The sequence below is a fragment of the Adiantum capillus-veneris genome, chromosome 3 (genome assembly GCF_014529385.1).
Source record: "Adiantum capillus-veneris isolate H3 chromosome 3, ASM1452938v2, whole genome shotgun sequence".
Taxonomy (NCBI): Eukaryota; Viridiplantae; Streptophyta; class Polypodiopsida; order Polypodiales; family Pteridaceae; genus Adiantum; species Adiantum capillus-veneris.
Genome location: NC_140933.1, coordinates 92,375,764 through 92,397,657, shown reverse-complemented (window position 1 = coordinate 92,397,657; position 21,894 = coordinate 92,375,764). Strand labels below are relative to the sequence as shown.

The window sequence follows — 21,894 nt, the reverse complement described above, 5'->3', positions numbered from 1 at the left end:
CTCTCTCTCTCTCTCTCTCTCTCTCTCTCTCTCTCTCTCTCTCTCTCTCTCTCTACAACCCAGTAAGTGTGAAAGTGACCTCTCAATCAAAATTATACGGTGCAATAAATGCCCACTAGTTAATTTTAGCCATTTGACACATGTAAAATATGTAGTTATTTTTCGTGCCGACAACGTACTATGAACGATTAGATTATGAGAGAGAGAGAGAGAGAGAGAGAGAGAATGATAAGGAAGGAAGAGAGAAGAAGAAGAAGAGAGTTTTAATGTCGTAGCAAACTATCCCAAGAGACCTTAAAGATCTAGCCGATGAGGAGTTGAACTCAAGACCTGTTATTCAAGAGGGAAATGGCATAACCAATCTACCACACTTGGGTGATAGAAAGGTTATACCATTTTTCTCTTTTTATTAGCGTGCACACACACACACACACATGAGAAGAAGAGAGTTTTACCGTCGTAGGAAACTATCCCAAGAGACCTTAAAGATCTAGCCGATGAGGAGTTGAAGAGAGAGAGAGAGAGAGAGAGAGAGAGAGAGAGAGAGAGAGAGAGAGAAAGAAAGAAACATGTACGCAGAAATAGCATCTCTTGAAGGTTGCCATGCCAAGCCCGAGAAAAGGTAATGCCTACTATTGTTTATTTCTTATAGGCACGGTTTAATGTACATTTTGAGAGAGAGAGAGAGAGAGAGAGAGAGAGAGAGAGAGAGAGAGAGTACTTTTACTTGTCTTATGGCGTGCGGACGGGGGTTATTGGTTTGTTGATTGTCATTCGTGTGTCGTAGAGCGCTAATTGGGTATGTAGGGGGGTAGGCACTCAAATAAGAGGAGATGCTCTACTAACATCTTCAAAATGCCAACATGACCTATGAGACCTATCTGTCACAAAGAGAGAGAGAGAGAGAGAGAGAGAGAGAGAGAGAGAGAGAGAAAAGAAACTTTATTTGATGTCCTATGGCACGCATATATGTAGTATCGATTTGTCGATTGTTCTTCCCGTGCTATGGAGCATATAAGGGGTAGCAAAACAGGGAAGAGGAGTTGGCTACTCTAAGTAACCTCTGTAAAATGCCAACATGACCTATGAGACCAATCTGTCACAGAGAGAGAGAGAGAGAGAGAGAGAGAGAGAGAGAGAGAGAGAGACCAACAGCTTGCAACGTAGGAGAAATGTGTTATAATATTCAATAAAAAAGTTAAATGTTGGTGTGTCCCAATACTTACCTATTATTGCATGTATTATGTTTTTCTTAGGATAAAGATCTCACAGAATGAAGAGGCAGAGGGTCGATCCAAAAATTGTCTTAGGTGAACAGGAAGTAGAAGAGAGACCACCTGAGTTGCTGAGAGGCTCTTTAAGGAGATATGTGGACTTTGCTCAGGCCAAAGATACATTGCTTAGAGATGATGTTATGGGGACAGAGGAACCCCCCAATAACTGAGAAGCTTCAGAACAGGAAGAAGTGCCTGTAAGCCAAAAGCTTCAAGTGACTAGCACCAAAAAGAGAAACATTGATCTTTCTTCTACCTATGGGCCAACTAAAAAATGTAAGGAGGGGGTGGGTGGGGTTGAAAATACTGCATGTGTGGATGAAAGACTATTTGATTTTGCAGTATCTGCAGGAGCCACTGAAATGTTCGACAAGGTCTCTTTTATCTTCAATGCCCCATTCATTTTGGATGACCTTATAGCTCAGCACAACAATTTTTTCAAGTCTGAAAGAGACCAGTTTGAGCTTGAGATCCACAAGGGCAGGGTGGTTCTTACTAGCATGGTGGTGTTGCACTTAAAAGATTGTGATTCCACAACACAGTCATACAGGAAGTGCCATCAGCTGCCTATCATCTATAGACCCTCATGGTGTACTATGCACGAATGAGATTGCACGCTAATCAAAGAATCCTTTGGGTTCCTTCTATTCTTAAATTCTCTATTTGTTAGTCATTGAAAGATCCTTCAGAGGTAATGGATGAGGAGGATCTACCACCCAATGAACAAAATGATGAGGACATGGGGTCCAATGAGGTTCTCGAGATTGAGAAGGATATTAATCTTGAGGCAAAGGCGTGCAACGAAGAAAAATACTTACAGTTAAAACATCTAACATCAAACTATTTTTAGATATCTTTGGATTTAATGAGAAGCAAGCCACATTGATGCTTCCTGGATTGTCAGAGTTCAAATTTGGTGAAAGATCATACATTTTCCTCCATGAAATTCAAAGTATATTTTTGTTTAAGGGAGGACTTTGCACTTGCCACGCTCTCCAAATTTCAAGAGGAGAGGAGTGGATTTGTATTTGATGATAGCAGTGACAACAAGGCGATGGAAACCTCTAGCAACCAAATGGAGTGCCTCAAACTCTGCTTTGACAAGGCAGAAAAGTATAGAGAGGGACTCTCAGATGAGGTTACCTTCCAACCTATCAGAAACAACCTCCAGCCATCAACCAGTACTCAGGAAGTAGAGGACTAGTTTACGTGTCCCGCACAAGGGTCCACGAGGTCAATGGACCTATGGAAGGATGACTTATATATGCAAGATAAGAGCTACATGGTAAGCGCCCCCCCCCCCCCCCCCCCCCCAAAAAAAAAAAAAAAAAAAGATGTCATTGTCTTTCTCTAGCTCATCCTTTTGGATACAGTCATGGATCACTAAAAAAGATGACTTCCTTCACCGTCAAACAAGAGAGTATTGTGGAAGGGATGCAGCACTAGGACAATACCTTGCCAGACTCTATGAGGCACCCATACTAGTCTTTCACAATGGAATGTCCCAAGAGGGAAGTACTGCAACATTTTTCCTCAAGACGTTCTCACGCTTCCTAGGTGGACCAATGCTACCACAAAATGCAAATGTAGTTATCCTTGTCGACAAAGTTTTTGCTATAGAATGTTTTGGATATTGTCTGGGGTACACTGGTGGTCGTGCAACTTATTATTACATATACACAGCAATGGCACTCACTTTGGGGAAACAAAACGCAAATGAAATCTTAGATTATGGCAAATATTTAATGATTCGATACAAGGGTAATGTGCCAAAAGATATCCACTATCTGTCATCAAGTTGAGAGACTTGTGCCTTGTACTGTATCTATTATATCATTAGGCATCTCTTGTACATGTTGTGACCTAAAATCAAAATCTCTTGATCAACCTATGGTTAACATATTGCATTGTCTCTCTCCACTTTCTCTAGCCTTCACGAGCACAAGAGTTGTTGAATGCCTCTACTCGTTTCATTTTCCTTTGTTGCAAATGCCTAATTGCTTGTGATGTTGCCGAACAGTCCAATACATGTTTTTGTTGTAGTCGATGAAGGATTCTGCGATAAAACCACTGAATCAACTCTTTCAAATTGTTTGCCTTATCTCAAGAGCCACCATATTGTGTGTGTCTGAAATATGCATTCTTGGCCATGTAATGAGACTTTTCCAAGCCTTGGGTGTTCCATATGCGTGGGTTTCCATACTTTTGGATGAAGTATGGTAAGTGATTGAAAACGATGTGTTGCAAATAAAACAAGTTGTCAGGAATTTTAAACAACGTTTTAGCCCTTATCATTTAAAAGTGTGCTTTAACAATACCATGTAATGAGTAATCGGAGTTTCAGTCCATGCTGTCCTAAATGCTTTCTTTAGTAGCTGAAGGTTCTCCTTTAACTTGTTTAGATCATTTTGTGTCCATTCATCTTTGTCACACATCTGAAATAGCACATCGATGGAATGCCACACTTCACCCTTAGCATTGCGAGTTGTGGGTTCTTGGTCCTTCACTGCCATATGGAGATTTTTGCATTGCTAAAACTCAATTTTGTTGACATAAGTGGATTGATATATCCTTTCACATTTGGTTAGCTTATTATCTTTGACGCCTGTTGGTTTTGGTAAAAACGGACGTGCCTTGACCCCACCAATAGATGGTTTGCAAGGTACATCTTTATCATTGGTTGGCCTTTTCTCATCCCGCTAGATTTTGAGTTCTTGATTTTCCAAGCAAACCCAATGTACAGATACACTAACTTCTCCACAATTCTGCAAAGAGCATGCATTGTACAAATGTGGACATTGACAAGTGGAATATCCATCCTCATTGTGGCAAGGAGGAGCCTTTCTCCACCATTTTGGGTCCATCATCACAGGCTCCATGCAATACAAGCATGGAGCCTGTACCATAGCACCCATTCCTCAATTATACATACACTTCACTGTTTTAAGGTCACTTGCAAGATGCCGTTGGACCCGAAAGTCTCCCCTCCCATTGACAACCAACACCTTTCCTTGATTCATTTGTTTATCAATGATATCAAGGATAGGGGTTTGATGGAACACCCAATATAAAATGTCGTGGTCTTCTTTCTTTACCTTCAAGATTAAATTCGCATGATACATGAAACTAAATCTAAAATTAAATCTCAAGAGGGCTCATCAAAGCTGAAGAAAAGATGGAAATGGAATACCTGAAAAGCACCAAGCCACCATATGTTTGTTTCTGATTGAACACAAAAGTATGAAGGATCATCAGTGGGGCATTTTGAAAGAGCCCTATTCATCAATGTTATTCTGACTCGTTCTAACTTCTTGTCTTTGAGAATCTCACACTCATCTAGCTTCAAGAAAAAATACAAAACGCCACCTGTTACGCTCTTCAAATGTTACATTGTAGAGCTCAACCATTCTAGTTTGCAACAAAGTGAGGTCCATGAAGATATTGTTGTACTCATCATAGGTTATAGTTGTTCCTTGAGATCTATAAATACCATCAATATGAAATGGACATCCAATGAAATCTATCTGTGCATAGTTGAGTTGAACTCTCTCTTTCCAAACACTTGCTACTGTTGGTAGAAGTTTATACTTTATTCCATTCTTCACAAAAGTGGAGGTGATAGACTGCTGAATAGCTGAGTACCCTCTCTTAATCACGCCAAGAGATTCAAGTGTGTATGTATTTCATTGGCAGGCACTACACTCTTTGTAATAAAATGGTCAAAAACATCCCGCTGCAAAACCTTATACTTTTTGTCATGCATTATATCCTTTGCGAGACCACTTGTTATCAAAGGCTTCAACTGCTTTCCTACATTGGCCTTTGGATCTATGTTTTCTTTGTCTGGATATATAGCATGTCTACATAGAAAATATAACAGACATAAGAAAAAACAATGTATAGTTGAAATAAACTAAAAGGTTCACAATCCTGGCCTCAATGCTTGGATTCTTTTCTTGAGATCTCTAGAGCCAACCTTCAAGGTTTCAAGATTCTGTAGTCTCTTCTTTCACACACGATCACCTAAGCTTGTATCTTTCCTTTGTAAGTTCCACACTTTTTCTTGCAATACTTGTATTTCTTGTGTGCACTGCAAGAGGGTTTTTTGGTCCTCACAATGCAAAGTAGAAAGACGTATAATCCCATTTGCTTGATGGTGAACCATGCTTTTTTTAATTTTTGCTTTCCCAGTTAGAGCTTTGCAATAGCCAAGTAAACCATTCTGTCCATCACCTGCAAAGGTCAATAAAATAGTGGGATTTGCAAATACAGGGGAGGCATTGGTCATAGGATTCAAAGGATAGAGTGAGCCATTTGTCCATAAATCTATGTGTTTTGCTCCCTCTACTCCATGCATGTTACTATTGTGTTTGTTTTACTTCGCTTGCATAAAGGCTCATAATTAGGATTCAAATCAACGTGTAAATGATATTTATGACATTTAGTGAGAAGGTTTGAGGGGGTGGATGAAGAAGCCATGAATACACAGTCAAGAAAATCAAGAAATGAAAGAGTATAGCACCATTACTCCCTAGACTACCTACTGCATACATCGTATGGAAAAGACATTCCCTCTTATATGATGAGGTGCATTCAATATAACTAAAAAGGGACATTCCATCAATCATTATGGCCGTTATGAATCTGTTAAAAAAATCCACTTCGAAGTACACTTTTTGAATGGTTGATGAGGAAACCTTTTCTTTTACCGCACCAATTTTCTAGAGAGAGAAGGCAAAACATTGTATTTTCTTAGAAGGACCTCCCAAATTCCCTAATGACACACACCCCACAATTTTGCTCCACTTGAGATTTATGTAGGAACCTTCCCATAATTGTAAAATTCCTATCATTAAGGATTTTTGGCAAATCTATAAGGGTACCAAGTGATGTGGGCTACTATTATGCAAAAGGGGTAAAATAAAAGTATTGCCCTACATGAGTCCACTATCCCACTATCTGAACTAAATAATACATGGTGGGAGCAAGAAGAAAAACCTCTTGCAGGTGCACCAATTACCCCACCCCTCCCCCTACTTCCACTCCCTCATAGCCACAATTCTAATTGCCTGCAAATCCTGTCTATATTCTCTTGCATGGAGCACCTTCAATTATAAATGAAGGTGGTGGTCTTTGATCCTGAGGCTCTTAGCTTGCAGGACTTCCTCATTGGGCCTTACAATGCCAACCAATTTTACACAAATCTCCACACTCAGGTTTAAGAAAAGACACGAGTACTTTTCTCTCTTATTTGTGTTTAGCATATAGTGGACATCGATAACAAGTGCCCCACTTACAAGACACCTGCAGTCTATGAATGAAGTACTAACATGTAGGTATCATTTGTGGATCTTTCTATATTCTACACACAAGTCCCTCTAAAAGCACTCTATTGTAACCACCAACCTTAATGGAAGTATCCATTTTTTGAAGAATCTATGTACTATACTTGTATTAAGTTGATGTCTTTAGCTCCTTTCATTGAAAGCTACCTACACACACACACACACACACACACCCCAAAAGAAAAGGCAACTCATGAAAAAATGAAAGAAGCAATTTTCTAAACAACTTGATCTCAAAAGAAAATGAATAAGATCTTAATAGAAATGTCTATCACTTTCTTCTCAAAAGATAATCAACTCTTTTTTTCTTGTTGCAATACTCACATACTGTGACTTACATAAATTACCCAAAAAACAACTAAAACAAGCCTATGCACAATCTATGCCAAGGGCACAAAAGGATCATAGAGGATGGTTTTATAGTAGCCACTCTTATAGAGAAGAAAATCCCTTCCACAATGCAAACCAAGTCTAGCTTTACAGGGTCCAACCTAATAGGGGAAAATATATCTGCAACAACACAAGCACGGGAATCACTATGCAAGGTGTGTCTGCCACCCCACCTCCACATGCCCTCACAATAAGAAAGTGTATCTTGAAACCTCAACTGCTATCGTATCAGTCAACACCAACAATCCATGGAGCAATATCCAAAGGGCATCCCACCAAACAACACCAACCCAATCAAAACTTGAAACAAGACCATGGCGACCCACGACAAGTTATGGGGTATTCATCACTGGGAACACAAGGATCTTGGCATCAAGTTTCCCCTCCATGTAGAGGGTGCAGGAGTGCCGCTCTACACGATTACATGAAATGGATGATGTTGCAGCAAAGAGGAGCCTTGAAAGAGCCAAGAGGCCCTATTTGTAGGCTTTGTGCCTTGTAGCCCTAATGACGCTGAAGCGATGCGCGAATACCATGTGTGTGCGGAGAGGCGGAGAGAGAGAGAGAGAGAGAGAGAGAGAGAGAGAGAGAGAGAGAGAGAGAGAGAGAGAGAGAGAGAGAGAGAGAGAGAGAGAGAGAGAGAGAGAGAGAGAGAGCACAGTGCGGTGTGGAGCAGAGTGGCAAGAAGTAGCACTCACTCCTTATTCTTATAAAGAATAAGTGAGTGGTTTAGTCAGGTCAATGGGTGACGGAAAGTGGGATGTTTGTCCTGGAGCAAGACACATGCTGCCTTTACCCAACAAACTCCCACTTAAAGGTGATAACTGGATCCTACTAGCTAAACTACTAGTATGTACAAGAAAATAGGTGAGACACTCTCTCAACCTATGCCCACTTGCTCACTCACTTTATCTACATGCAATTGTATTGGCTCTAGTGATAGGCGAGCGTGTGTATCCATACTAGAGCATGCATGCAAATCTTGCAGACATCTTTGTATGGTCTGCATAGCTCCACAAAGCGTCATGCTAGCATTATTCATTGTACGACTTACAATCCCTGCTACAAATTCTCTCACAGCAGCTGATAGGTGGGGTCTTGATACTAGTAGGTCATACATGAGACACCCAAACACTGACAAAATCTGCACAAACTTGGCGGTGCTAGCCTTCTCAATGCTATATGCAAACTCTTCACCAACAGGACTACTCATCACATATGTATGTGTCATCGTCAAAACTGAGATGGATACATCCTCTCATCCATAGGTAGAACTATGCGTCTTGGCATCAACTCATCAACATCTAGCATGAGCATATTAAAAAACTCCATGTATGTCATCTCTATATGTATCTCTAGGGACCTACTCTACCTCTGTCTACACCACAGACTCTGATGACACCTATTGTGTCTCACTAGAGCACTGTCGCTTTACCTCTTTCTTTATAGAGTCTGCTGATATATCTTACACATCTACATGCTTTGTCTCATGAGCATGGTAGAGCTCACTCGTGAAGGAGACACGTCTCGTCTCTCGCTTAATGCATGATGCCAACAACAAGATCGAGACTATGTTGTATTGTACCTCAGATACATGCATAGGGTATATCAAGCCACTATGGACTCCCCTGGCAATCACTAATAATCTGCAATGCATCTGAAAGACTGCTCTCTAAGCAGTATCTAACACCCATAATCTGCTAATTGTCTCACTAAGATCAAACTCTATCTCAACTGAGGAACATATCGCACATGTCGTAGCATATAGGATGCACCACTAGGTAATGACAAGAAAACATCTCTTGCACCTGCAATGTCAAACGCTAAACCATTGGCCAAGTATACATGACCAAAGCTCCCATTAGAGAAAGTGATAAACCACTCAAGATGTGGTGTGACGTGGAAAATTGCATCGTCATCCACCGAAATAAGTGCCACCTCTTGAAGACATGTAAGCAAGAGGAATGCTAGAGGTAAACATGACATCGTCGTCATTGGCATATGAAGCCACCACTTTAGCATATGTCAAAACCGTCTCTGCATCTCACATACATCTCTATTGCTTCCTCATACATCTGAAACAATGGTGTCTAATGTGCCATGTGTGACCACAATGCCAACATCACATATCTCAACAACTATAAAACCTTCCTCCCTCATGACTCGTCGTTGCCGAATCTGAACTGTCACACATGATGGATGTCATATCAATAAATAGTTCATATACAACAAAAATGTATGGTGAATGAAACCCAAACTATGGCGAGAAATCCTAGTAGAAAAGCAATAGATTCTTCCTTGTAAACTAAGAAAAATCTCAATCGAAATCTCAACCATAAACCGTGCCAAAATGGCAACAAGTGGAAGATCACTCGGCCACACTACACAATCATAATCATGATCAACGTATCAATCTAATGCCTGCATATGCAAAATGTAGCTATACCTGAGCAATGTACAGTAGCCATTTCAAAATCAAGAAAAGTTTGTGCATATACAAGAGCCACACGATAATGCAGGAACAACGAGTAGAAAAGGCTCAAAACTAGGATAACCACAACATAAAATGCATAACCATATGCATAAATAGAGAGCAAATGCGATGCTCAATATGCATCCCACAAGAATTTTATGCACAATCTGACAACTACGAGTAACATGTACCTATGACCTATAGAACATGTGATTACATGTAAGTTGTAGCCACTACGAGAATACACAAACCTCACTCCTGCAAGAGTGTGTACGAGAACACCAATCTGTGTCCAAAACTAACAAATCCTGTCAAAGTGCGAGATGAAAAAATTGAATATTGTCAAAGTGGGAGTCATGCTCGACCACTAAACCATCCGAGAGTAAGTTGTAGATACTCAAAAAGTATGGTGAGAATCTGGGGCAAAACGGACAAAGTTTCCCATGCATGAGGAGCATAAACTCAACCCAATCTCAACCATAGGATCACATCCAAGATGACAAAGTGGGAGGTGATCTCGAACACTACAAAATGACCAAAAATCTATCAACCAAAAGTATGGCAGAGTGGGAGTAAACCTCAACTACAACAATCTTTGAAAAAAGACTCAATACCATAAACTAGTAAAAACTACTCAACGCCAATGAGTAGAAATTCCAAAAATGGCTCCACAATGTCACATACATTGGCAATCCACACTTAACATACATCAACGGAGTGTCCACGAATAAACAAGCGCCAAAACCATATGCAAATTGCCACCAATGACCATGAACCAAAGCATTGAATCAATGCCAAAATGTCCTGCAACAAGGCTATGCACAAAGATTAGAGAATGAAGTCTCTCAAAAACCCCGAAGGCCATACATCAAGACCATATTAGAATAGCTTCCAAAATATCTTTGAAGCCTCAGAGGAGAGCACAAGTATTTCCATGTCGATGAACAGAAATGCATGCCAAGTAGATGAGTCCGAAGACAATATATATGCCAAAACATGTGAAAGAAGCTCCACCTTTAGTGCCAATGCGAAAGACTCTGCTTCAGAGTGAGTGTGCACTCAAAAAATTGTGTCTCCCACAAGACCACTGCCAGGGTATACCATATGTAAACACCTCTATGCTTTGTTACCAAAATCTACCAAAGCTTTGCACAAGCTGAAATCGCATCTTCAACCTCAGAATTTATGCACCCAACTTTGAGTACATGTTGTGCTTTCAAAAGTGCATTATCCTTGTACACTACGCAAAACAAAAAACCTTAAATTTCCTATATACAGTTAGCCTAAGCTAAATAAGAGCCAAATATCTCAGCTCAACTCACAATCTCCCATTGAGTTCTCACAAAGCTTCCAAGATTTCTTGATCTCTCGCCGAGAGCGAGCAAGCTATCGCATCGAAGCTCTCGGTGTCACCATGCTCCCTATCATCGCCATGCACTCTGATACTAGTTGAAGGGATGTGCGAATGCCATTCATGTGTGAGAGAGAGAGAGAGAGAGAGAGAGAGAGAGAGAGAGAGAGAGAGAGAGAGAGAGAGAGAACACATTGTGGGGTGGAGCAGAGTGGCAAGAAGAAACAATCACTCTATTATTCTATGTATATAAAGAATAAATGAATGGGTTAGTGAGGTAAGTGGGCAATGAATAGTGGACGTCTGTCTTGAGGCAAGGCACATGCCGCCTTTATCCCAAGAGAAGCACCACCTTGCCACTACTCAACAACTCCTTGCCCAACACCAATTCTTGAGAGCCTCCTTGCTGGCAAAACAGGAGGGCAAGCCGATTTTCCCAAGCAAAAATAGGTTTGCAACAGCGCGAATAGGGTTTTAAGATAGCATCTTTTAAGATAATCAAATCTATATAGCCACTAAATATAATCATTAATTTGAGCCAAGAGAAAATGATTGTAGAATGTGAAAAATATCATATCTTACTATCATGATTCTTTTTAGAAAACCCAAAGAAAAGACTCAAATTCATATCAAAAGGATCATTATTTTTGCGTTAAGAAAACACTTCAAATAAAAAACTCATCATCATATGGGACTTAGCCAAAAATCCCCCTCCCCCCCCAAACTACACACACACACACACACACACACACACACACACAATCCTTTCTTGGACAGGCTAAATAAACACAACCAAACACTAAATCCTTTGGCATAGGCATGCCAAAAATGGCCACACCCTCTATATTCTTTCCTCTCGTCCCTTCCTACCAATTAGATATTCTTAAATTCTCCCATGTAGGAGCATGCATAAAAAAGTGGGTTATCTTGGAGTAGTTTCACACAATGAGGGTGGCGTTTGGAGTAGTTCACACAATGAGAGTAGAACACCACCTCTCATCAACAAATTTGATGCATTGCATTAAAAATAGTAAGGTTCTTCTTACATGAACACAACACCTTTATGGAAGGTAGAGGTAAAAAGGAGTATGCCAACTCTAAGGAAATAGGCAAATTTGGAAATTATTGGTAGCATTTGCATACATGAACATGTGGAGGGTGAAATCTTGCTCGTGTAAGATTTCTCTTGGAAAATGCTATCGTGCCATTTTATGGGCATACAAAATCATAGATCAAATAGAATTTATGCATTTTTGTATGGTATATAATTGCTTTGCACGCGCGTGTGTGTGTGTGTGCCAGATGCGGTTAGAAATGATGGTTCCAAAGTAATTTATGCTGGAAACAATGCTAAATGAATGGGATTTGATTCTAGATTGAGTCGAATGTTTCCATTTCCAATGAGATCTGGAACAACCTTGATATGAGCAAATTTGTATGGTCAATGCAATCAGTGCTTTGTGTGTTTCTGTGACAGATGCGGTTAGAAATGATGGTTCCAAAGTAATTCATGTTGGAAACAATGCTAAATGAATGGGATTTGATTCTTGCATTGAGGTGGATGTTATCCAACTCCAATGGATTTGGAACAGCTCTGATATGGCCAAATTTGCTCTTCTTATAAAGGTTTTATGGCTTCATAAAACTATGGATGTGTGCCATAATCATGCAAATATTGATAAATCTAGTGGAGTTTTACAGATCAAATCTAGTGTTTAGGTTGTGGGTGACGAGATTGAAAACCTGATGGGTTCCTCAAGGACTCAATTGGGTCTAGGATTAAGCTTTTCAGACCAAAAAACTCTTAATTTCTATTGTAGCTTTGTGGCCTTGGAGCTCAAAATAGAGGGGTTAATTTGGGAGTGCCATGTGGCAAGCCACAAAACCCACATACAAATTCAAGAGCATGTTGAGCAATATATATATATATATATATATATATATATATATAACCAAATGGATTCTACAAGCATCATAAGGGGAAGCCCCCCCCCCCCCCCGATCTTCTCCACGAGCGGCCTATGAGAGCATGGGTGATCGGCCATGTGGGTTGTGTTGCAATCATCCTTGGCAATAAACATTGTTATAGCGGGCTATTGGCACAATGGTCCTTGGGAATTGATTCACACATGGGTAGCCCTTGCAGTCGACCTTTAGGCAAAGGATGATTCACAGATTGAGATGGGGGGCAAATTGGGTCGTTATGGTGGCATGACAACCCTTTGCAAGTGGAGTTGCATGAAGGTGAGTTGGACTTCCAAAAATAGAAAACAAGAAAATCTTTTTGATGCAATTTTTGGCTGAATGAGCCAAAATGAGAAGAAAGGGTTATTTGGGATTTGTTTGGGCGAGGAGCTTGGATAGTTTTTGGGTTCACTTGGAAGGGGAAGAAAAGCAGGAAGGAGATAGAGAATACTCTCTCTCTCTCTCTCTCTCTCTCTCTCTCTCTCTCTCTCATCTTTTCTCAGCCATGGAGGTAAAGGCGAAGGCTGACAAGGACCATTTTTGTAGGAAAAGAAGAAGAAGAAGAGGGAAACACGGGACACTCCCCCTCTCTCTCATTCATTCTCATTGGGATGTGAAAGTGAAGGCTAATGAGGAAGAAGATGAAGAGGAGCTTTGGGAGGAAGGAAGAAAGGGTGGAAGAAAATCGAGTTTTTTTTGTTTTTTACTCTCGCTCACACCTTCTAGTGCTCTCGACATTAGAAGAAGCTTTTTCCATAAAGAGAAGCGAAGTTTTCTACAAGTTTTGTAACAAAACTTGGAAGAAGTAGCATACCAATATCACACATATTTGAAAAAGAGACTCATAAAATCATGCTTAAAATGTGATCAAACCCAAACATGGAGACAATAGAAGAGAAGAGTGACACGAGCACTGGGGCAAATGCATCTTCCCCCCACATGGGTCCCTCAATGAATCCATGTGAGCCTATTTATAAATTTCAAAACTGTTACAACAATAGAGAGAGAGAGAGAGAGAGAGAGAGAGAGAGAGAGAGAGAGAGAGAGAGAGAGAGAGAGAGAGAGAGAGATTATCTATGAGCATTTGCAAAAACTAGTGGATAAGGAGAGAGCCCCATCGAGAATGTTGCAGGGAGAAAACTTGAGTCATCTCATTGAAGAAGCATCATCTTCATCCTGTATAAGAATCACCAATGCATATAAAGATCTTTAAAACACATGTATGCTTCTCTTTAGAAGAGTTTTACTTATAGAGTTTCATGCATGGTTCATGCATAAAAAATAACTTCTCTATTTTCTTCTCCGAAACTGGGGAGAATGATTGGCGAGCAAAGATGCTACTGCAAATCATATTGGGCATGGTCAAAATGTAAAAGTGATGCCATAGATGCATAGAGATCAAAGATTGCTTTTGTGCGAGTTTTGGATTGTGCAATTCTAATAAATGGAGCACAAGTTATGGTTTTTTTTTGTGAAGGGCTATCTTGCACATGAGGGAACCTACTTTCTGGTCTAGGGAGTCCTTTGTGTGCAAAAATACCCTTGACATAGCCTCCTCTCATCTTTTTTTTTTTCACCGAACTTAGCCTAAATGTTTTTTTTTCCCAAACTCACAAATTGTGATGCTAAATGTATCAAAAACCAAAAAAGTTACATAGTAAGCCATACTCCTCTTGAGCCACGGCATTAGAACTTAGCCTGAATGTTATATATAGCTAAAAAGCACTCAAAGTATATAACCTTAATGAGCAAACACTTAATCTTCACAAATTGCACATCCATGTCCTCTTCAAGCTTCCATTTAATCTCCAATTACGATACACAATTAGTACCACTAACTTAGGACAACAACCAAGAACTATTATACAAGACCAACTATTCCCTAATCGCATACAAGCGAGCTCACGTGTTTACAATTATCCATTGACCATGTATGGTGATCATTCGAGCATTGCTAAGGTCTGGAGGGAGTATAAACCATTTCTTGACAAATTTCTTATGTTGCAAGCTGACATGGTTGTATTGAACTATTTGCGTTTGGGTTTAGAGAATATCAATCCAATTTGGGATTAATCTTTTGATTGGGTTTGCACAATCAAAGTGTGCATGGACCATTGAGTATATAGTAAATTTGTGCTATTTGGGATTCAAAAATCGGTGGATATTGGTTGTTGTCTCATATTGTTTGGGTTGCACAATTGAAGTGTACACTGACCATTGAGTATATAGTCAATTTGTGTTCTTTGGGATTCAAAAATCATTGGATATTGGTTGTTGTCTCATATTGTTTGGGTTTGCACAATTGAAGTGTACACCAATTGTTGAGTATAAAGTCGATCTGTGTTTTTTTGGATTTAAAATCACTACATGTCGGTTGTTGGCGCATATTCTTCTCCGTTAAGGTGTAAGGAACGGTCGGTTGTTGGCACATATTCTTCTCCATTAAGGTGTAAGCAACCACATAGCGACCGACATATACCGAGAGCCATGGTGGAGCACTTTCTGAAGGGAATGGTTAGTGGATGACCAGTCCCGACCGTCAATGGTCGTGGAGAGTGGGGCCTGACTGCTCATGCACAGTTGCACACTGATTCCTCATGCTGAGTTGGCGCTCGATCATTGCAAACGACGATTACCATTCCGCATGCTGACGTATCACATGCTTGATTAAATTCCGACTTTTGACATTTTGCATTCTGTTGCTGAAGGTCCAGGGATGCACGGCTGAGATTGCTAGCCCACAACCAACGACCTTGACGGTGAGGAAAACTACAAAAGTTAGAAAAATTCTTTAAATGTAGTCAATATACATTAAAAAAATTTCCTAGTAGGCGATACAATTTTTTAAAAGGAAATTAAAGGAGAATCTTGGAAAATTCTCTTGAACAACGACGATGAAGATGTTAGTTCAAAGTGCCAGTCTGCATGAAAGCACTCTCTCTCTCTCTCTCTCTCTCTCTCTCTCCTCGCGCAATTGGTTGTCTGCCTGGGAGCTCTGTGTGTGTGGAGGCCATGCTTTTTTATTCCCAGTTTCGCATCTCTCTCTCTCTCTCTCTCTCATTGCTACGCTCAGAGAAATCTCTCTCTGTGGCTCTTGCATCCAAGTCTAGTAGTATGCGATGTCAACTGCAGAGGTCCCCGAAGGGTTTGCTCTCGCATCCAAGTATAGCAGCAGGCAGGTGCACTCAAGATATGGAGGGTTTGCTGACATTGGTGATGGAAGCAATATGCATTACTGAGGGTTTTTTGTAAGGCTCTACATGCTGCCAAACGAGAAGAGGAGGGTTTTCGCTAAGGGAGAAGAGGTGGGCCGAGGAAGGAGTGACGGACAGAGCGGAGAGGGGCAGGGGGGATGACAGGATGGAAGGGCATGGCACTGGCGGGTGTGGACGATGGTTCTTCACGGAAGCTGCAGGTGTTAAAGGTAAGAAAAACCTTAGAGAAATGATGGGAGGAATCTTAGAAACAAATGGTTTTTTTAAAAGGGGAGCCAGTAGTAGCCAGTCAATAAAATTTTCCTAGTAGGTTTTCCGAAATTCCAAGTTTTTTCTTTTAAAAGTTTATTTCCACTATATGGCTTCAAATTTGAAAATCAACGTTCAAAGCTCTCATTTTCTTGCCACTTCGTCTGCGATTTTTGAGGTGTGATGAGCTCGACGTGGAGAAGGCTGGAACCTGGCTGCAGAATATAAGTGCAGGTATTGCTCTTCTACTCATAAATCTTCTGAACGAACGGCTCTGGTTCATACGTCTTTTTGTTCATGGTTTTGCCCAGTTCGCAGTAGAAATTTTCACCTCCTAACATGCAGTCCATGGAGAGTCTGTGCACTCTAAACTCACAACGTTGTAACTTGGACCTTCCCTTAGAGAATCAATTTAGTGCCTCTTAGAAAGATGCGATAAGCACTTGATAATGGTTTTGGGTCTCGATGCAGAACTATGCAGAGCTTCACCGTCCAAAATCATTGTGCAGAGGATGCTTTTGGGTTTCATTGTAGGCTATGAAGAGCTTACTTTGCATCATCAATGGGCTTTGTTTGGGGTGATTGTGCAATGCATATATTCATCGTGCGTGTCCCCTTGTTTTGACGGTAATTGAATACAGAGGGACAAGTTCAACTGTTCAATGCAAGGGGCATGCACATAATAAAGTAGGCGTATTTGTGGCTTGTGCTGTTTTGACTTTTTCAAGAAGAAGTATGCAGATTTATGCTTCCCCTCTGTTTCTCTCCTTGTCAGCTCTTCTTTTCAACGACTTCTGATCATTACTCCATGTGCCCACCAACCTGTTTTGCATGTGATCCCTTCATGGACCTCTATTATTTGATACCAATTTTCACAAAGCTGCCCATCTCTGTAGGCTTCAAGTATCCTCGAAGCACCAGAGTCCCCAAATGCTCCATGGATTGAAACTAGAGGATGAGAGTAAATCCTTGCCTTTATTCAAATTTCGAACATAAGTGTTCCATGTCTTACACCAAAGTAGGATGCAATCCTCCTCACAAGCCATACTGAAATTGTTGATGGAGACTCCCACTTATCAAAGGGATAGTAGTGATCTTTGCACCAACAACGCGGATTGCCAAGAGAGTTTGATGTAGTCTTGTGAGCCAAGAAGCTGTCTATCTAGGGATGATACTCTGGCATTTGAAACATAAAACCCATCATAGGGGCCGGGTGGGGGTAGCTGTAAAATCTTGGAAAATAGGATTCTCTCTTGCTGATAGCTGTCAGAAGAACATGTCAATTTGTAGGCGTCCATTTCTAGGCGGTGCATCTGGAGCAAGGTTGAAAGATACGTAGTGTACGGCATGTTTTAGGTACGTACGGAATGTACTTCCGTACTGAACCACCTTTCAGGTATGTAATAGGTACGTACCATTTGTGAAAAACTCATTTTTTAGTGAAAAACCCATAGACTCAAAAACAAATTTACATTACAAATTACAATGCTGAAAATGAATATATTGACAATTGGACATAAAACTCAAATGCCTCAAGCCTCAGTGATAAATCAAGTTCAACTACAAGCATACTATCTCTGGTGTTAGCCAAAAGCCGGCACTGTAAACCCCATACAAACTAAAACAAAACAATGAAACACAGGTACAACCATCCAAACTCAACTACAAGCATAATGTCTATGGCATCAGCCACAAGCCGGCATTGTATATGCCATACAAATTGAAACAAATTAATGAAACACAATAAAAGTCTGTCGCTCTCCAAAGCATGCACATAGGCTATTAGACGGCATGCCTATAGACTCAAAAGTCTGTGTCAAATGTTGAAGATGAATCGTCGGTAGAGAGCATGCCCCCATCATCAAGGACATTGCGAACTCCTCAGTCCTGTCTGTGAACTTCTTTGCAGTCTCTGCAGTCTCTGTTGCCCACTGGAAAGTTACGTGCAGTCTGTAACAGACTTGGATACTCCAAGTCAAGAATCAACAGCGACAACACCAAATAACCACTTCAAAACAATTCACAGATCACAATAGATTTGCATTGGCCCGGCGGAGTTCCGTGCCTAGAGATATTGGCCCCAAAGACTGGCGCCCCTTTCGGTATTTCTTTTTATATTAATCAAATCAAAGTACAAGAGAGTGGCTAGGGTTTCACTCTCAGACTCTGCGTCCAGATGCCCTCCGAAGTGAGGCCCTCACCACTAATTTAAAGGTTACAAGGGATGCCCAAAAGCAGAGCCCCAAAAGCTTTTAAAATCAAAAGCAGATAGTCCTTTCTCTCTCTTTAGAGAGTCTTTTCTTTTTTTATATAAAAAAAAGCAAAATTCGCGTCGCTCATCATTTCAAATTTATTTATTTATTATTATTATTATTATTTTATAGCTTCCGTGATTTCCGGAAATTAGGGTTTTTGGCAGAAATTAGGGTTTGCAGGAATTTTAGGGTTTCTGGCAGAAATTAGGGTTTTTGCTGTCCGCCACGTCATCACTTTGTGACATACCCCCCTCTTGAAAGCATTGTAATCGACCGCGATTACGCCTGCAAAACCGACAAAAGCCATAAACCGTCTTAGCAGACACTGACTGTTAGTACCTACGTACTAGGAACACGCATCTAGCACATGTACAAAATCGACAGTCACATCACACGACATCACAGGACATCACCAGACATCACAGGACATCACATGACATTCAACATTCATTCGGATCTTAGACCATGATTTATCGGCAATGTAGCTAGCAATCACATCTAGGTCCAATCGGGACCTCATCGATGTCCGATTGACTAACCCCTATTGCAACCATGTCTATTCGAGATCAAGTAGACCAAAATGCTGCAGTCATTTCGTCTATCAGTTCCTGCACTCACAAGAAGTCAAGAACAAATCAGTATCATAATCAGGAATTCCATTTCATAAAGTCATCCAGCAGAATACTGTCAGCTCTCAGTATCCCTGAAGCTCAAAGAGACATCAGTGACTTTAGTATCAAAATCGAGGCATCTGTTGACAAAGGAGTGGAGTGACTCCCCTCTTGTGCATCCCACTGCACCAGATCTTCGGCCAAGCTGAATTCTGGGTTCCGTTTGGAGTAGACTATGCTAAACCAAAACATCGAGGTAAAGTTTCACAATCCGAGGAGTATCTGCTAGGTCCTCCTCCTCCATCCACTTCGCATCAAATGCAGGAAAGTTCTTGAACTAAACCAAGAACCGCCTTCGGACTTTACCTTTCTTCGTATCGTTATGTACCAAAATCTGTTCAGGAACAAGGATCTCCTCGTTTTCTTCCACTTCGGGTTGCTCATTAGGCTCCCCATCATCAGGCACATCACCCTTAACAGGGTTCAAGAGACTCACATGCAATGCATTATGAATCCTCCAAGTATCTGGCAGGTTCAATCGGAAGGAGACATCATTTATCTTGTCAGTGATTTGGAAAGGTCCGTAGTATCGCATACTAAGCTTTGGAAAAAGCCTCTCCTTTCCCTTTTTCTTTCGTAGGCGTGCCTTCTCAAAAGTAAGAGCACCCAATCATCCTCCTTCAGTTTCAAGTCGCGACGATGGCGATCCGCTGCCTTTTTCTGTCGTTCTTGAGACTCCTGCAAAGTTTCGCGAACCTTGGCAAAAGCCGTAGCCAAATCTCGCGAATATTCATCCGCTTCAAATATCTAATCTTTCGTGCTCAGGAAGGATGGAATCTTCGTAGCACTTTCAACAATCTCACATGGCGTCTTCCCCGTCAAAGAGTGTATCGTGTTATTGTAGGCAAATTCCACCAAAGGTAAGTTCTTTTCCCATTGAGTCTTCTGATCCGAGATACAAGACTTCAATAAATCTAAAATCAGTGAATTGGCAATCTCAAATTGCCCGTCAGTGTGCAAGTGGAACGATGACGAGAACTGCAACCGCGTGCCAATGTTCTCCCAAATTGCCTTCCAAAACAAACTCGTAAATCTGGGGTCTCCGTCGGAGACAATTGTCCCAGGCATGCCATGTAATCTGAAAATCTGGGCCACAAACAGTCTCGCTAAGTGATCCGGCTTGACTGTTTTCTTCACTGGAATGAAATGAGCCTGTTTGCTAAATCTGTCAATAACAGTCCAGATACCATCGTGACCACTCTGTGTTCTCGGGAGATCAAAAATGAAATCCATCGCTATACTTTCCCAGGGGCGGGTGGGTATGGGTAAAGGCTATAACAATCCCTGTGCTTTATGCCTGTCAAACTTGACCTTCTGGCATACCAAGCAACTGCGCACAAACTCTTCCACATCTTTCTTGAGTCTCGGCCAAAAGAAATATCTCTCTACCCCTTTCATGGTGGTAGCAATGCCGCGGTGACCCGTAAAAGGTGGACAGTGGCATTCAGTCATAACCTTATCCCTTAACGGCTGTGTAACGCACGACATAGTCTTTCTCATCAAGTAGCCTTCCCGAAGGGAGTATCCAGCTATTGTCTCCCCATCCCGTATCCGTGTGAAAATATCTACAAAATCTATATCTGTGGCATACCGATCGACCATATCCTCGAAGCTCCTATGATGTATTGCGGAAATAGCCAGAACCAACGGTTTCCGAGACAAAGCATCTGCCACCACATTCTTCTGTCCCTGCACATGGACAATCTGGAAGTGGAACTATGACAAGATGTTCGTCCACCGCATCTGCTTTTCCGAAAGCTGCTTCTGTGACAAGAAGTAGCGCAAACTCTGATGGTCTGTAAAGACAGTAAAATCCGCTCCGAGTAGGTAATGCCGCCACTGAGTAAGAGCATGGATAACCGCCAAAAGCTCTTTCTCATAGATCTGTGCTGTCATCTCCGGCCTAGAGAACAAACGGCTCTTGTAAGCTATGACATGGCCTTCTTGCATCAAGACCGCACCCAGACTACGACCACAAGCATCACAAAATACTTCAAATGACTTCTGCAAGTCCGGCAAAGTCAAATCTGATCCTGTAGTCAATTTCTCTTTCAATGTCCGAAAGGCAGTCACCTCTGTGGGTCCCCACGAAAAAGGTACTCCTTTCTGTGTCAAGGTATGCAAAGGGGAAGCAACCTCTGCAAACTTTCGAATGAACCGCCTGTAGTACGAACACAGTCCCAAGAAGCTTCTAACTTCATGGACATTCCTCAAATCGGGCCAATCACGGATAGTCTCTATCTTGGCCGGGTCCATTTGCACTCCTGCTGTTGACACAATGTGTCCCAAAAAGTGTATCTCTGGCAGAGTTACCGGGGAACGCCCCCTAGCCCCCGTTCCGGCGTTCCGGGGGGCAATTCCCTTCCCGAACGTTCCGAAACGTCACAGAACGTTTGACGTTCTAGGTGGCCAGTGCAAACCGGAATGGCCGTTCCGGAACGTTCCGGAACGCCCCCGGAATGTTCCGGAATGCCCCTGGAACGGCCAACGGCTACAAACAAATTTGGCAAAAATTGGAAAAATTGAAGTAAATGTTTGGGCTTCTTTTTGAAGTGTGCAAGGCCTCAAGGACTCATAAAATGCACCCCCCTCCCCCTTTCTCTCCACAAGCTAATCCTCAAGGGTCAAGCTCTCTCCCTCTCACACTCTCAAGATCTCTCCCTCTCAAGACTCACTCTCTCAAGGCTCAAGGCTTCAAGCCTTCAA

General features: G+C 41.4%; 1 protein-coding gene across 6 annotated transcripts in view; it reads left to right on the top strand.

Moving 5' to 3' along the window:
• Positions 1 to 15,723: 15,723 nt before the first annotated feature.
• The window catches only part of LOC147461308 (uncharacterized), a 33,276-nt gene continuing 27,105 nt past the window's right edge, over positions 15,724 to 21,894 (top strand). For 2 of the 6 annotated variants that reach the window (XM_086500604.1, XM_086500571.1), the window contains exons 1-2: positions 15,725 to 16,222; positions 16,441 to 16,496. The gene's annotated coding sequence lies outside the window, so the exon portion shown is untranslated. Of the gene's footprint in view, positions 16,223 to 16,440; positions 16,497 to 21,894 lie in introns of all 6 variants that reach the window. The other 4 variants (XM_086500586.1, XM_086500597.1, XM_086500579.1 and 1 more) reach the window with 4 other exon arrangements.